The sequence below is a fragment of the Rhodnius prolixus genome, unplaced genomic scaffold (genome assembly GCF_049639745.1).
Source record: "Rhodnius prolixus isolate KJV_2025 unplaced genomic scaffold, Rpr scaffold_32, whole genome shotgun sequence".
NCBI lineage: Eukaryota > Metazoa > Arthropoda > Insecta > Hemiptera > Reduviidae > Rhodnius > Rhodnius prolixus.
This window is the reverse complement of record NW_027411597.1, coordinates 311,763-328,857: the sequence shown is the minus strand read 5'-3', so window position 1 is coordinate 328,857 and position 17,095 is coordinate 311,763.

Here is a 17,095-nt window from a genome sequence, read left to right as displayed (position 1 = left end):
TATTTGAACTTTTCATTTAAATTTTTTGAAACCCTCACCTATCTTTAAACTCCGACAGAAAGAAAAAAGAAAAAGAAAATAAAATGAAAAAGGAAAGGGAAAGGAAAGGAAGAGAAACAAGAAAGGAAAAGGAACCGGCCTAGCACCCAGCACCAAAGACACAATATTCCCGCCCGCACGGCCCCCAAAACGCAGCGCGCCCGCGACCAGTGGCCTCGAACAGGGCCCCCCGCCCGCCACGGCAGGCCCCTACCCGGGCGCCACCCGGAACTACCGCCACGGACGAGATTATGCGCCGGCTGGTGTGGCAGCCAGGTCATGATGGCTAGTCCGACCCGGGCCACTGTACTATCCGGCGGCCTGGGGAACGCAAGAAACCCAGTTTTCCTGATGTACCCTCTGGCGGAAGGCCCGCCGCGCCAGCGGGACCGCACGAGCGGGAAAAAAGGCGCAGGCCGGAAATCAGGGAAAAATAGGAAAAATAGCATTGAAAGGAAAAATAGGAAAGGTCAACGGACAGTTGCCCCATTAGCCGCCTCTTACGGCAAGCGGAAGACACTGAGGTCCTATTCTGACCCGGAAACCCCACGGGCAGCTAGTAAATATATATTACTAATTATTAAGGAACGGATTTTTATGTATTTAAAAATGCCAAATATTTAATTAAAATATGCATTTATTTTCGTAAATTATGTGGAAAATATGAGATTTTCTTAAATTTTTTACTGGAATATTTAAGTAAAATGGACTTTTTTTTTATGAAAATGGATTTTTTTTGGGGGGGGCAAGTTATAATTATTTATACAAGTAAAGAACATTTTTACAATTTATAATAATTTATTAGGAACAAAATAAATTGTTTTTACTAGTTATAATGATTTATACAATAAAGAACATTTTTACTATTTATAAAAAGATGTGTTAAATTTTCAATTTTGAAAACTTCACTCTTCGAAATTGTTTGCAACCACATGAAATTTCAAATGTTGGAACGTAAAGTGACGACGATCTGGGCGTAAGATGGACTTGTAACGACTAAAAGATCGTTCAACATCTACAGATGTTATAGGTGCCTTGCTGAAAGAAGTTATCTCGTTGGTTGTAAAGGGTACACGATGTTCTGAGGTGACTTCTGTTCCACTGATAATATCAGAAAGCTGGCAGATGGTCTCCCACCCTTTGTTCTTGCTCAGTACTTCTACCAGTTTTGATCTGACCAGATCTCCCTTACTCCCAGGTATTCCTTCCACGTTTTAGATGACTTTTTTTAACGTTGGACACGTTTTCTGTCAGTCGAACATTTTGGGACTCAAGTTGGGTAATGGCTTGTGCAAGAAATACGCAATTGTCAGAAATGAATGCAAGGTCGTTCCTTAATTTAGGTTTCTTGAATAAAGACTTGGCTGTATTTATCGCTACTGCTTCGTCTTCGAGATGTGAAAGGACATTCTTGATTTTATTGTAGTTTTCATAGTAATACTGAGCTGCTTCCAGCCAAGTACCCCATCTTGTCAATATTGGTTCTGGTGGAAGGCACAAGTCTGGATAGAGATCTTTTAGCATTTTAATGCGACTTGGTGCTTTTAAGAACACTTTTTTAACCGAGGAGATTAAGGAATCTACGTCACTGAACAAAGATCGGACAGTTTCTGCTACTCGATGCAAGGCATGAGCAATACACGTCACATGAATTATCTTAGGATAAAATACCTGAATAGATTGCCCAGCTTTGACCATGTTGGGGGCAGCATCAGAGAGAAACAAAAGAACTTTTTTGTTCAAAACTCCACTGGGCAATAGGATATGCATTGAGGCATCGAAGAATCGTGAAATGGTGGAATGATTGCATTTGTCGAGAACCTCACAGTTCAAAAGGAATGGCTTTGAATCCACATCAGAATCACTGTCAAGTTTTCCAATAACTGCATTCTCAATATACCTGCCCTCAACGTCAGTGGTTTCATCAATTGACACCCAAATCGGTCCATCTTTGATATGTTCTCGAATTTTGGTTAGTGATAGATAGATAGATAGATAGAAAACATACTTTATTTCATAAATCAAAATTACATGAACTAATATAACATAAATGTAAAAAGCATGAAAACTGACATGATTGCTAATCGTCTGTCAGGAGTGTATGTCTCATAACTCAAACAATTTGAAATAAATATTAGGTATAAATCACAATTAATATTTGTAAGTGTTTAATTTCCAATTATTTACATTATCAATATGTGCCTTTTATTATTATTATTTTAATTTATTACGAATTTATTATTATTATTTTTAACAATTTTAGAAATGAAAATGGAGAAACACTAATATAATACCATACTTAAAAATTGAAATTTTCTATCAGGAACTCTCTGTATGACCATGCCTCTCTGATGTATCCAAGTAAAGCCGGCCAATTAGAGCCATTCAGTACACTTAACATTTCGCTACCTGTCAGCACCTCACTAAGAAAATACTTTTTTCTAATAAAACTTAATATGGCACACTGGCCCAAGAAATGGAATACATCTTCATTAGCCGCCAAGTTACACATACTGCATTTATAATTCCTTTCTAAATAAGGCTTGTAGTTTAATTTTGGTTAGTGTATCTTTATAGATATCTTCCAGGTAGTTTTTCCGCAGAATGCTCTCGTCAGGCATTTTTTCCCCCAATATAGGTCTCTAAGAATCCTTTGAAATGAGGATTTTTAAGTTTGTGGTAAGGGATATCTGCTCTAACCAAAGCCCGACACAGATCTGTACTCAGAGTAGACTTACTTGATGATGGAGATGTAAGGAAGGCTTGATAGGACGTCCTCTCTTTCTTTCTGTTTTTATTTTCTATGTGCGATCCGGTGGCAATATGTTGGGTGACTTGGGAACGTTGAGAGCAAGAAACGCGCTTGTCACAAGCTGTGCAGTACAAAATGTCTCCAACACTTCGAAAAAGTTCTGCTGGAAACTCGCGAAGATATTTAGCAACCAGTTGTTTGTTTGAGGCCGATGTTCCTGGCATTTCACCCAAAAAAGAATACACTAAGTGACCGAACGAAATGAATTGGACACTTCAACAACGAGCTGAAAGAATAGACAACGTCAGACAACTTCAAAGAACTAACAAGTGTCCGCCACTGTTTAGCAGCATTCTGTGTAAATTACAATAACCATTGTACCCACTGTGATTCACAGCACTACAGTCTGTAGTTCACAGTTCCTGTCATGTCATGAAAATATGCCCAAAATGAAAAATATGTACATATTTTTATTAAATATGTAGAAATATTTATTTATTTTAATCAAATATGTATTAATATGCGATAACATCCAAATAGTGGAAATATGTGAAATAAAAGTAGACTCAAACGGCTTAAAAAGGGTCAGTATGAATACTTCTAGTTGAAAAACTTCTGTAAATTGCCTAGAAAAAAATATGTAAATACATACGAATCCGTTCCCTAGTAATCACCTTATGCACAACCTTCTTCTCCAGAGTAATATACTCACTGAAGTGACCTACAACCAGTAAAAAAACTAAAAAAAAGCGAGACACGATGTGAACACCTTTAAACACATCACAGAACTCATTGTTCCCTTGTTGTATCCAGCCTGATACTTTAATACTAATTGTATAATTAATGGTTTTGTACCTCGTTTTGGGTAGTATTTTGGTAAATAGTAGTAAACTGTTAACCGTTTAAATAAAAGGAAAAATTTGGAAAACAGAAGTATTCTGAAGAATGGCGGTGTCCCCCACTCTCGTTTCAACCTTAATTTTACTGTGTCTAGTTCCATCTTCCTAATTGTTCTCCCAATTTCCTTTCTTTGAAAATCATCTCATACATCCCCCCTCCCTTATTTCACTATTTTTCATGGTGCCGAAACCCGGGAAAGTCTTCAGAATACTTTGTTCATGCGAGCAACTATTAATATGTGCATCGAGTCATATGTATGTATAAGGTTTGTCTTTATTTTGCCAATTGTACAATTTATCTAGTTATTAAGTGGCTTGCTTACAGCCTTATTTGGTTCCTTTTGTTATATTGGTATACATAATTGTTTATATTCTTATTTACGTCAATTATTGACAAGTTATAAAGTTAAGTGTCTTGTTTACAGCCTTATTTTTGTTCCTTTTGTTGTATTAGTATACATAATTGTTTATATTCTTATTCATATGCACTGTTGGTATTAGTTATTAAGTTAAGTGGCTTGTTTATAGCCTTATTTTGTTTGTCTTGTGTTTTTATTATTATTATTTTTTTTTATAACTTGTGTATAATTTTTGTATTTACTTGCTAGCAAAGCTTCGTTGTCTAATCTTCCCGACGAATATGGAAGAACCAATTGATCTCTCCCCACTTCTCCAATCCCTCCGATTTCCCCCCCGTTGGAGGAAACTCCGCGAGCGCCCATTCAGTCTGAGGCCAGCGGGGATCTGAATGTCATCAGATGCCGTCACCTCGTTGCCAGACTGGATCAGTGGACAAGAAGTGTCCACCTGTTAGACACAGACTCCCCAGAATCAGTCAGAAGGTGTCAACAGCTATCCTCCCTGTTTCAATCATTGTCCCATACTGTGGACAAGGAAGCATGGGAATGGCTTCGGCCGTTGGCACCAGAGTACAGTGCTCCCCTGGCTTTGGCCTTGTCTGGAAGCAATGAGCAAGCCGAACTTGCCCCTCCACTCAAGATGGGTCAAATTTCTTACTACATACCCCATCACCGTCCAGATGACCCCCCGGAGAAGATCAGAGTCGTCTTTAATGCCTCACAAAAGTCATCATCAAGCGTTTCCCATAACGAGCTTTTGCTTCCTGGTCCAAACTTACAACTCGACATTTGGAAGGTCGTCACCACATTCAGAACTGATAAGTGGGTGTTCACTGCTGACATTCGTCGGATGTTTCGGCAGATACAACATCTCCCGGAAGACAGAGATCTATTAAGCATCCTTTGGTGATTTGACCCTAGCCAACCGATTCAGGAGTACCGATTGTGCACTGTTACCTATGGAACCACCTACTTGCTCTTACAATCGATAAGGTTTTTTCCCCAGATAACCACTCAAAATATCCTAGCCTTTTAGGATTCCACCGTTGCCCTTGCCTAGATTACAGCAACTGTTACGTCACCTCTACAAATACCTCTGGACAAGGCAAGCTCAGTGGAGACGGGGTGGGTAAGGAGAAAAGGGGAGCAAAGGAAGAGGAAATATGATGACTACTAATAATACTAAGGGAAAAGGAAAATAACAAAATAAGTAAAATTAGAATTAAAAAAAAAAGTAGTTACCTAGTAACCGCTCTTCGGTTAGCGAAACTGCGTTGTGCGACTCTATAGGCCGATACTCTAACTATACGGCTACACTAATGTAGCAATAATTAATTAATGCCAGCTATGCTTATAATGTGATTGCACAGCAAAAAAAAATAACAACTGGAATAAATAAAAAAACTTCTGAATTAAGGTTATAATTGAACTAGAAGACGGAAAAGTTCCTTTACAAAAAAAACGAATCTACTAATTAATACTAACTTAGAAGAAATTACATCCGCAGCTTGAGTTAATAAAATTAATCCAATAACCAAAATTATATTTAACACTCCTAAAAAGATAGTCCCGATTCAAAATTAAGTTCCACACTTACGTAGTATATTACCAGGCCTGGTCGTCGTTGTCCTTTCTCCAGTCTTCTTCTTAGATGACCATTACTTTCCTTCTGCCCTCCGAGAAACGAATAGTTCTTCACTCGGCAATTTATTCTATAGAGATTGCAGAGGGAAGAGCGAAATCCGCCTGACTACTTCCTTTTATTTAAATTCTTCTCTCCTTTCTCCAAGACAAGGTATACCTATTTTTTCCTCCTTTTTTTTCTGAATTCAGATCGCATCAGTCTCTAACCCCATATGATCCTCTCGTCGCTTGTCTTTTTTCCGCTGCCCTCTTCACACAACCCTGTGCTCTTCTCAATATAATTTATCAGCCATACATTCTTCATTTCTCTTGAACAAATTTCCTGGACTCATTTTCTTAATCCTAAATTTTCCCTAACCCTAACTAAATAGATAGAAAAAAATTTAGAAATAACTATAGTCATACTGCCAGAATTGTTTTCGTTTTGAGAAGCTGTTACATCGTAACACAACACCACCTCCGCATTGGAAGGTGTTCGTAGGTAATAGAGTAATAGAGAAATTCACTATGGACGAGACGAAGTGGCAAGAGTGGCAGATGTCTTAACTCCGTCAGAGATCATCAGTCGGCCTATCCGGAAGCTATGCCCCTGCCAACTCAGTAAGTGGATCTCTGCGAGTCCACTGCGGGGGAGGATGTTTTTGTCCCCGAACAAGTTGCGGCCCCCCTGACACGAATTTTCTGATTGCGCCCTGGGTCGGTTGGCGGAATCGGGTGTATGGACGGAGTAGGGATGGTGACAGACGTTGTGCTAGAGAAGAGTTTCCCTTGACTTCGAAAAGGATATATACATGTGCTTGTGGGTCTGTGTGAGTTCCGTAAAATGTGTCTGTGCCGCTATGTTGGCTTCCTTTTGCAGTTAGACCTTTTGCTTTATACTGTTTGGTATATTGAATTTAATATTAAATCAAGTGCAGTGGTAATTAATAATAGACATTTTCCCAGTATTATTTATTTATTTATTTATTTATGTGTATTGTATAAGAATAAACGTTACAATACAGAGTCGCATTCAACAATGAGCAATGGTTAATTACAAAGTAAGCAAAAAAGAAATAACTTAAAATAATAAAATTTCTTTTATAATAATAATTAAATGAACTTTTAACTGTAAGAAAGAAAATTAATGATAATACAAAAAAAAAAAAATAATAATGAGGTTCTGAAACTAATAGGTAAATAAGAAGGAAACAGGAAGTACAAATAAAATAATAGAGAGAGAAAAAAAAAAAATGCTAAGGAACCCTAGAACGTGGTACAAAAATGCCTAAACTTTAAAATTAAATCTAAATATTTGTATAATTTATGTAATTTCTCCAAATTGCAATTGGCTGCTATAAATTCATTTAAAATAAAAACACTATCCAAAGAGTTAAAACACAATTTTCTAATTTCTAAATATGATTGACATTTACACATTATGTGAAAGATATCCTCTTTATCAGTATTACAAACTTTACAAACAGACTGGCCATCAAATTTAACTGTAGTTTTCCCAACACTAATTTTAAAATAATATTTATTGGCTAATCTCACCTGAGATAACAGTTTAATATATTTGAAAGGAACGTTAAGGTGTAAATAAGGCTGGCATAACTGTTCATTAGGTAATAATTGTTTTATATAACTATTGTATGTTGAGTTTTCCGCTCTATTGCAGTCCAAACTGAATAAAAAAGTTTTATGTCTATCTAAAATTAAGGAACAATCAGTTTTACTATGGATAATTAAATTTTGAGGATCAGGAATAAATTTTTCAATTATAGAAACGAACTGCGACCACCAGTTATATTTACTATTATTTATGGAGGAGGAATGGAGAGTTTTCAATTCTGATAAGCAAATTTTAGGGAGCCGAGTCACATTCATTTGATCTATTTTTAATAAAAATTTAAGGATTTGTTTTACAATAAAAAGTTGCAGTTGTGAGCTACCTGTTTCCAAACGAAGTAAATAGTGGGGGGTATTTCTTGACAAATTTAACAGTCTTTTAAAGAAACGACATTGTACATTGTCCAATTCTTCCATGTATCTTAAACTCCAAATTGGACTGCAATAAAGCAGAGCGTTTTTTACAATTGAACTAAAAAGATAAACTCTTGAATCCCAACTCTTGATATTACCTTTGTATAAAATACTAAATACTGAACCAACTGCGAGATTCGCCTTACAAATAGCATTTTCTTTTTCTTCATTAAAGGTTAATGATCTGGAAAATATGACCCCCAGGTAATTGAAATGACTTACTTTTTCTAACTTAATATTTCCATAATAAAAATTTTCCGAACTTTTCATTCTACCTGTTCCAAACTTTAAAATTTTAGTTTTATTGGCGTTCACGTTAATTTTATTTAATTCAGAATAATTTCTTAAAATGTTTAATTTGTTCTTTAAATCAGTGTAGCAATCTGCGAATATTATCAGATCATCAGCATATCCTAACAACAAAATGTCAGTGTTTTTATTTATTCTAATGCCGCTTACACCTTTAGATCTGAAGTAATGCTCAATGTCATAAATGAAAATATTAAATAAAATGGGGCTTAAGATTTCTCCCTGAATTACACCCCGAGTAAGAGAAATTTCTGAAGAGAGTTGATTTTTATCTCTGATCGACACAGTGGCAGTATGATATAACTTTTCTATAATTCGAATTACTTTGCCATAGAGTCCTAAATTACGGATTTTAGTCCAAAGGAGGTCATGATTAATACAATCGAAAGCTCTCTGAAAGTCTACAAGGAGGCAATACAATGGTTTTCTTTTTAGACCGAACTGAATTTGAGCTACACTATTCAAAATGAATACATTATCCAGGCAACCTCTGCCAGTTCTGAAGCCCGATTGGAATTCTGGTATTACATTATTCTGTTCACACCAATCATCCAGCCTCCACAGAATTATTTGAGTAAATAGTTTAGTTAAACAGTTAACAAGGCCTATTCCCCTATAATTATTAGTACATGACCTATCACCTTTTTTGTAAAGCATAAACATTATTATTTTCGACCAATCCTTTGGTATATTTTCAGAATCTATAATTTTATTGAACATAACTTCCAAATACAGTAACCAGTTTTGCGGAAAGTTTTTATAAAAATCATAATTTATTTCATCACAGCCGGCTGCCTTATTTGATTTACATTTTCTCAACGATTTCATAATTTCATTAGCACTTATGTATGAATCTAGAAACGGATGACAAGTATCAGAATGAACATTGAGAGTTTGAATGTTTGAACCATAAAAATTTAATAAAAATTTGTTCCAATCCTCAATGCTAATGCTGTCTATTGCTACACTTTGGGAATTCATTCTTAAACCTTTAATTATACGCCAAAAATTTGTGCTATTTTTACAGTTAGATAGTTGATTTGAAATACCGTCATAATATTCAGTACGTTTACATTTTATTAAGTTTCTATAATTTGTTTTTAATGAACAATAGTAATTAAATTTAATTTCATCTTTAATTGAACATTTCCAGACTCTATAACTCTTCTGCACTAATTTTTTTAAATTGTAACATTCCAAATCATACCACTGCTTTTTAAAAAAATGATTTATAAGTTTAGAGCAGTGGTTCCCAAAGTGGTCCCTACGGACCCCCAGGGGTCCCCGGTATCATTCAGGGGGTCCGTGGAAAATTAAAATTGATTTGGGGGTCCCTGGACAACGTCAGGGGGTCCGCGCAAGGTTCAATATAAAATAATAAAACTGTGATCCATTTTTATTATTATGGAAATTAGAGACTAACAAGGTGACCAATTAAATTTAATCAAAACTAAAAGCGTAATATCTGTGTTTGTTGCAAAACGTTTTCTGTAAATACAAAACTTGGGAAGAGGAGAATGTTCTCAGTTTCCAAATCTTTCGAAATTGTAAAATAGAGATGAAGATTTGCTTGCTCGCTGTCGAACACTTAACGGCTCTTCATGCAGACCTAGACCAAAGATTGCTTGTGGGGATTTGCGGTAGCTACTCACAAATATTGAGCCGGATATAAATACACTCATAACATCCCATCACGTTCATCCAAATTATTAATTTTATTTCAATGAAAACTTCTTAAACAAAATGTTTTTTTAAATTTGTAATTTTTATACTATGCATTTATGTAGCTTTTTCACTTGGGATCCGTGGGCAAGTTTTGACTATAAAAAGGGGTCCATGGGCAATTTTTACTATAAAAAGTGGTCCATGGGTCAAAAAAGTTTGGGTACCACTGGTTTAGAGCTTTTAAACATACCCAATTCTTTCGCAACATTTTTGATAGTAGTAACTAAGTTATTGTTTAAATCATCTATAGACATACTTTTAAAATCAACCATAATATTAGAATTGATAGACATCATGTTAGAATAAATTTCACAAGTTTCTGATCTCCAAACAAATTTAGAAGGAATTAAACATTTGTCAACAAAGTGAACTTTAGATAATAATTTCAATGTTAGGGTAACCGGAAAGTGACCCGAGGGGGTAATTATATCATCATTTACAAATAAATCGTTTATAAATTCTGTACACAATATATTCGTCCAGACTAAATCAATTACAGAATTACCAAGAGTACTAGAATAAGTGTACTGTGCTGGGGAATCTGAATTGGATCTACCATTAACAAGAATAAGAGCATTTTCTTCCATGAATTTAACTAAGGAAAGTCCCCTGTTATTAGTTACCCTGTCGAGGCTATCTCTTTCTATTTTCAAAACACAAGAAATCTGATTTGAAAAGAAATCTGAATCATAGCAATTATTTAAACAGCCAACACGACAGTTAAAATCGCCCCCTAAGATTATAGGACAATCCAAAGTGTTTAGTTTGAGTATGAGCTCATCAAATAAGATTAATTTTTCATTAATATTTATAGCGGGACTGAAATATATCAAGCCAATAACAAAATTTACGACTGGGAATTTAACATTTACAAGAATCCAAAAATCCGTTTTATTTATAATTTCAACAGCACCAAATTTTTTGTTTACAAGAATTAATAAGCCGCCTTTTGCTCTTCCCTTATTTTTTTCTTTAATTGCATTGGACTGACAAACGTTATAACCTTTTAGAAAATCAGGCAAACTTACAATATTATGTGTGAGCCAAGTTTCGCTTAAACAGATGATATCATGCTGTAACAAAAAACTACAATTTTCTAGAAAATTTTTATAACCTGAACTATTCCAGAAGGCGAGTTTAATATTAGAAAACTTATCACTAGCACTGACCACATTATACACAGCATCTTTTTTGAATGAATTTAATTCCACATTTGAACAAACACTCAACACCCTATCTTCTTCCGCTTTCTGGGTAGAAGGAACTTTCAAGCTTTGTCGCAACTTGGAGGAGTTTTTGGCCTTAAAAAAGTGTCCAAAGTTAGGGGAGTTTTCTTCCTTTTAACAGATCTGCTAGATTTCGAGGAAAGCACTGAAGAATCAGAGTCATTTTCATCTTCTAATAAATCTTCTGTAGGTCGAATATGTGTCGATAGCTGTAATTTACCTATATCTTCCTCGCATCCAATAGAAATCGGGAGAGAATTTTCATTTTTCTTCACATAAAGTTTGTTGTTGCGGAACCAAGTAAATTTTAGTATTCCTTGAACTCTCAGTTGATTTACTTTCTGATATAACGTGTTTGGTTCCCCAAGAGTGGCGGCCCCCCAGACTTGTTTTTTCCCTGAGTCAGTTGGCGGAATTTGGTGAGCACAAGGAGAGAGGGGAGGCGCTGGTAGGATGTCAAGTCAAGCGTCACTGTGAGGAGTAATGTCGGCCATGTTAGCTTCAGCTTTTTCATGTTGTGATTATTAACTAAAAACTTTGGTTTGTGTTTACCAGGTTATAATAAAAACTGTGTCTTAGTTTATGATTTAATGAGCTCAAACTTTTGGACCTTAAGGATAGAAACTCACATAAGTACAATAATCATTACATTAATTTCCCCACTGATATACGTATATTGTCTTGGACAAATAACTATTCTAATTAATTCCCCCGTTATATTGTGCTTTGTACAAACAATTAGTCTAAGTAATTCCCTGTTATATTGTGCCCTGTACATTAATTATTGCAATTAAGTCTTCCCTGTTATATTGTGCCCTGTACAACAATTATTGCAATTAAGTCTTCCCTGTTATATTGTGCCCTGTACATTAATTATTGCAATTAAGTCCTCCCTGTTATCTTGTGCCCTGCACAGTAATTACTACGATTAAGCCTTCCCTGATATATTGTCGTGTACAATTAATTAGTCTTATTAACTTCCCCGTTGTATATTGCAATAATTATTACGATCACGTCTCCCCTGATATATATTGTGTTGTACCAATACTTATTCATTAAGAGTAGTGCGTACTCCGCACCAAAGTGTTACTAGAGCCATATTACTGGTGGCGTTCAGATTTATTATTATTTCACCTGTTGTAAATATATATATTTGTCTGTATCTCCTCGGAGACTTGTTAATTGTGAATAAAGTTTATGGTGAATTTGTAAAGTGTTCTGAAGACTGGTGGCGTCCCCCACTTTTCCAGCCTTAATTTTAATTGCGTCTCTTTCCAACCCCCTTCCCTTTGAATATTTTTCATAACGAATAATAGTAGGGGGACATATAATCGTTTATAAAAATTTTACCTTTAGGACGAGAAGAATCAATTATATCTGTAGTCAGCTTTTCCTGAGATGTTCTTTTTTTGTACATGAAAGTGTCCTTTTCTATTTTACTTGCAAATTTCAGAAGAATGGGAGGTGTGTCAGAATTTCTAACAGTTCTAGTTCGAAAACAGAAATCAATTTTATCCTTAGTAAGTTCGTAGTCACACACTTATACTGTCTGATATATTGGAATTAATAATAAATCAAGTGCAGTGTCTCGCACGATTGTAATTAATAATAGACATTCTTCTGTGTTATACTGGCTGGTATGTTAAAACAATGGTAAAACAGGTGTTTTTGGGGCATTATATTTGACTGTAAAATAATAATCCTTGTTAATAAAATAATAATTGTTATATATATACGTAAAAAGTGTTCTGAAGATTGGTGCCACCCCACTCTTTTTCCATCCTTTATTTCTTATTGCGACTTATTCCTGCATCCCAATTTGTCCTTCTGTCCATATCTTTGCATAGTATATTCCCTCCCCTTTAATGCAATTTTCTTCAGATGTATTCTTATAGCAATAAATATATTCTTCTCCTTCTATATAATTATATTATAGATTTAACTTTCAATAATGTTAGATATATAATAAAATGTAGAGGGGAAATTAATTTAAATTTCAAACATTTTTAACTGTAAGTATTGAGTGTAATTTATTTAGAAAAGTTGAGGAGGAAGATTTATTTCATTTTTTAACTACTTGACTAGCTTTATGGGAAATTAGAAAACAAATCTTTCAATAATGAATTTTTTACTAGTAAATTAATTTTAGAATTTCTTAGCGGTTAAATTGGTTGGTGATAGCAAATTATTGAAAATCTGCAATTAGCTCAAGTATTATTTTTAAATTTGGTTAATGATTTCTTTTGCCTTTGGCGATGCGTGACACCCAAAATGAGTTCGCGTATCACCTCTGTCCCAGTTGTCATAGGTTCGCCATCACTGAACTAGAACGATCTGGCATGACCTTTAGAGTAAAGTATATAAGTATTTGCCTAGGATGGAAGATTTGCGAGGAATCGGTCAAATAAAACAACTCGTCTTTTTGCCAACGTTTCGGCAAATATATTGTCCCCTTCAGGGCCTGGATATTACAAGTACAAAACAATTTACATAGTCAGTAATATAGAAAAAACAGTAAAAATCAGTAATACAAAAATAAACAGTAAAATACAATAAATTCTTTATAATTATTGAAACTTACGTGGTTATGCACGTAAGTTTGCAAGTTGGCAAAAAGACGAGTTGTTTTATTTGACCGATTTGACCAGTGCCAGAGCTGCATTCTCCTTGGTTGGCGGACCTGCGAGTTGGGGAGTGGTGGGGACTGTGACGTAAGCGGTGAAGTGCAAGTTCAGTTGTCCTTGACTTCAAAAAGGAAGAGTTTATGTGTTTTGTGTCCGTGCATCTGTGCGCCATTTTTTCTCAGCATAACACGTTCGCGGACGGCTACTGCATTTGCAGTACTTTCGCTTTGTTCTAGTGGGTTACTTCTGCATTTGCAGTGATTATTGTATGAGTCTAATTGCAATTGCAGTAGCTGACTCTTTCGATTGCAAAATTGAGCAATATGAAACAGTACTGCTAATGCAGTTATTATTACTTTTCTTTATTTATACATTTTTGGTGCTATATAGTAAGATGTATCAAAAACCTCTTGTCCGATTTCATCTAACAAACCTGGAAATTGCATTTATGGAGGGTGCTCACATCAGTACCCTAGCTAAATTCAGGCCGTCCGCGAACGTGATAAACAAGAGTCGGCCGGCGTGTGTGAACTCATTCTATGAATGTCAAATTTAAGTCAGAATCCTTGTCAAAGTATATATGTTATACTGTTGCGTTTGGGTCATGACCATTTAATTTTTTGTAGTGTATTCACATGTACGTCCTGGATATTTGTCATTATAAAATTAAATTTAGTTTGTCATACTTTAAAAGATATTCTGTGTGGTGGTAGCGTCCTCTACTTCTTTGACCCATCCTTTTTTTTATCGCTCTCCCAATTTACAGTTCTGAAAATTTCAAATTGACTTCCCCCCCTTCTTGGAAAGTTTTACAGTGTGTAAAAATAAACTGTTGTGACTTTTGTGAATTAGTTCAGTAAATGGTTTTATTTTTAGTAAATGTTGTTAACTGCGCTGTGCAATAAATCTTATTAAACAAAAATAAATTAGTAACTAGTGGCAGTCAGTAGTGGGAAAATAATTATAGCATTTAACATTCAATGTGTATATTTAACATTATATAACCAACAAAAGGAGTTGATAATGCGCCTTCTTACGGAATTATAGGCCGTGCGTGCAGTTTGTGAATGAAAATTTTTTATTTAAAGAACTTAAAATACTTAGGCTAATTTTTTAAACTTGCTAAATTGAATGAACCGAATTGACTCAGTATTATAAATTTAAACTCAACAACAACAGGTATACTTATTATTTTATTTTGCCCAAAACGAAAAAATCCTTTCTGCAGGAGATGATCCGTATGGTGTTTTTTTGTCCCTAAACGGAATATTCATTTGGATATATGAACCAAACAAGAATGATTTGCTGGTATCAATGGAGGAATTTTTTTTTTGTACCGCATTTGTAAATGCTGTTGTGATGCAAAGCGCATTACAATTATATTGTTTTTTTTTTGTAACGTTATAAGGTAAATGTTTTTATTGAGTTAAAATTCTTATGTTAGGAGTAAACTTTGAAAAAAAAAGATGCTATAAATTTATAAGTAGTGTGAAAAGGAGGCTTCTAGCTCAATAAATATGGCGGCCAAGGATGAAGTAGGGTGGGCGGAACGGGTGCAGATTTTATCTTTTCTCTATCTCTATCTTTCTGTCCACACTATTAAGAGAAGGGTGCATCTTTCTCTCTCCATCTATATCCATATTAAAATGAATTTTTGAAAATAAAACATTTAAATATCAGTTCCCCAATTGGGTAAATAACCTGGAAAATCACGGCTGGCCAGCGTGAACCTGCTCAAACTCTCTCTCTCTCTCTCTCTCTCTCTCTCTCTCTCTCTCTCTCTCTTGTACTGGTCACTTGCTTCTTGCTCCTTATTTAAACTCATCATATTTAGAAAAGCGGTATAGTCCCACACATTCTCTCCTTAGAGAGGGGCCAGTTTTAAAGGCTCTTTACATCTGAATGTGTATGAATCTGTACAATATGATTATTGCAAATACTACACAGTCAGTCAACTTGCTTTGTCTCCCTTGAACATTTCCTGCAGCTTCTTCTATTCCTCGTATGAATTTAAAAATGGCAGATCAATGGAAAGAGATTTCAGTGAGTGATAATTACAATAAGTTTGTCAGAACATTTCCGACCATCACACTAGTAGATTTGTACTAGATTAGTAATAGCTTATATCCATCTACGAGAAGATTTGAAATCTTTAGAAAATTACTCTAACGAATATATTGTTAGGTGGGGTTACCATACGTCCCGGTTTGGCCGGGACTGTCCCGATTTTAAGCACTTGTCCCAGCGTCCCAGCAGGTTGATAAATGTGTACCGGTTTTAAAGGTTAAAAAAAGATTTAATATTTGTTAAATATAAAGAAATCGTTTGCTTGAGTGTAACTTTGGTGCCTTATTATTTTGTAAAACTAATCAAAATTTGAAATGTAGTAAATTTTATGATTTAATTAGAAATAACGAAAACTTTCTAAAAAAAGTACAATCTTCTGAGAAATGCTCTTGTACAAGTAAATAATATACTTACATATATTACTACTATTAATATGTAAGTGCATTTTATTATATTTTTATATTTAATTTCTACATTTTTGTGATTTTTTACGATATACGTCTAGTTTTGTGACACTCAATAATATTAATAATTTGTAATAGCAAAATATTCATAAAAGTGTAAGTTATACTTTATTAACAATGAAAAAAATCTAACAAATTATACTATTTATTTATTTTTACTTGACTGTCCCGGTTTGGCGTAAAAAATATATGGTAACCCTATTGTTAGAGGAGCTAATAATCATTATATAAACTGTGTTTGGTCTAATCAAAAGCAAATGTTTGGTAGAGAGAATTTGGGGGTTCTGGCGCACCTAAAATACAAAATGGCGGCCATCCCCTCCCCTCCCAACCCCCTCTCCCAACCATACCCCTCCCCAACTTATTGACCAATCATTGTACTCGACAAAGGCTTTAGGCCACGCCCCTTCCCCCACCCAACTCTTCTTAATCGACCAATCAGCGAAATCGATGACACCACCTTTACCCCCTGTCCTACCCACACCCTTCTTAATCGACCAATCAGCGTATTCGACGACATCCCTTTCCCCCACCCTAGCCCTACTTCTATCACATGACACCCACCTTTACCCCCTCAACTCCCACCACCTCTAGGTCGTCGTATTCGTTGGCCTCCTAAGCTCCTCCTAAAAGATGGCGTCTCTTGTAACAGCTGTAGCACACAAGATGGCGGACCTCATACCAGCTGTAGACCACAAGATGGCGGATCTCGTGCCAGCCGATGAAACACACCTCCACACCCCTCGCCCATTGATAGACAGGAGGGTGAATTTTTTTATTTTAATTATTTTTACTTTCCTGGGATTCGATCCTACAACATTTGTGCTGGTAGACACGTCATCTGCACCAGTCGGCCACAGTGGTAGTCTCGCTTACTCTAGTTTTGAATGTTCTCTTATGTTTTAACTTGGAATTATTTTTTAAAAAATCTAACCCCTCACCAAAATTTTTTTTTCAATTTA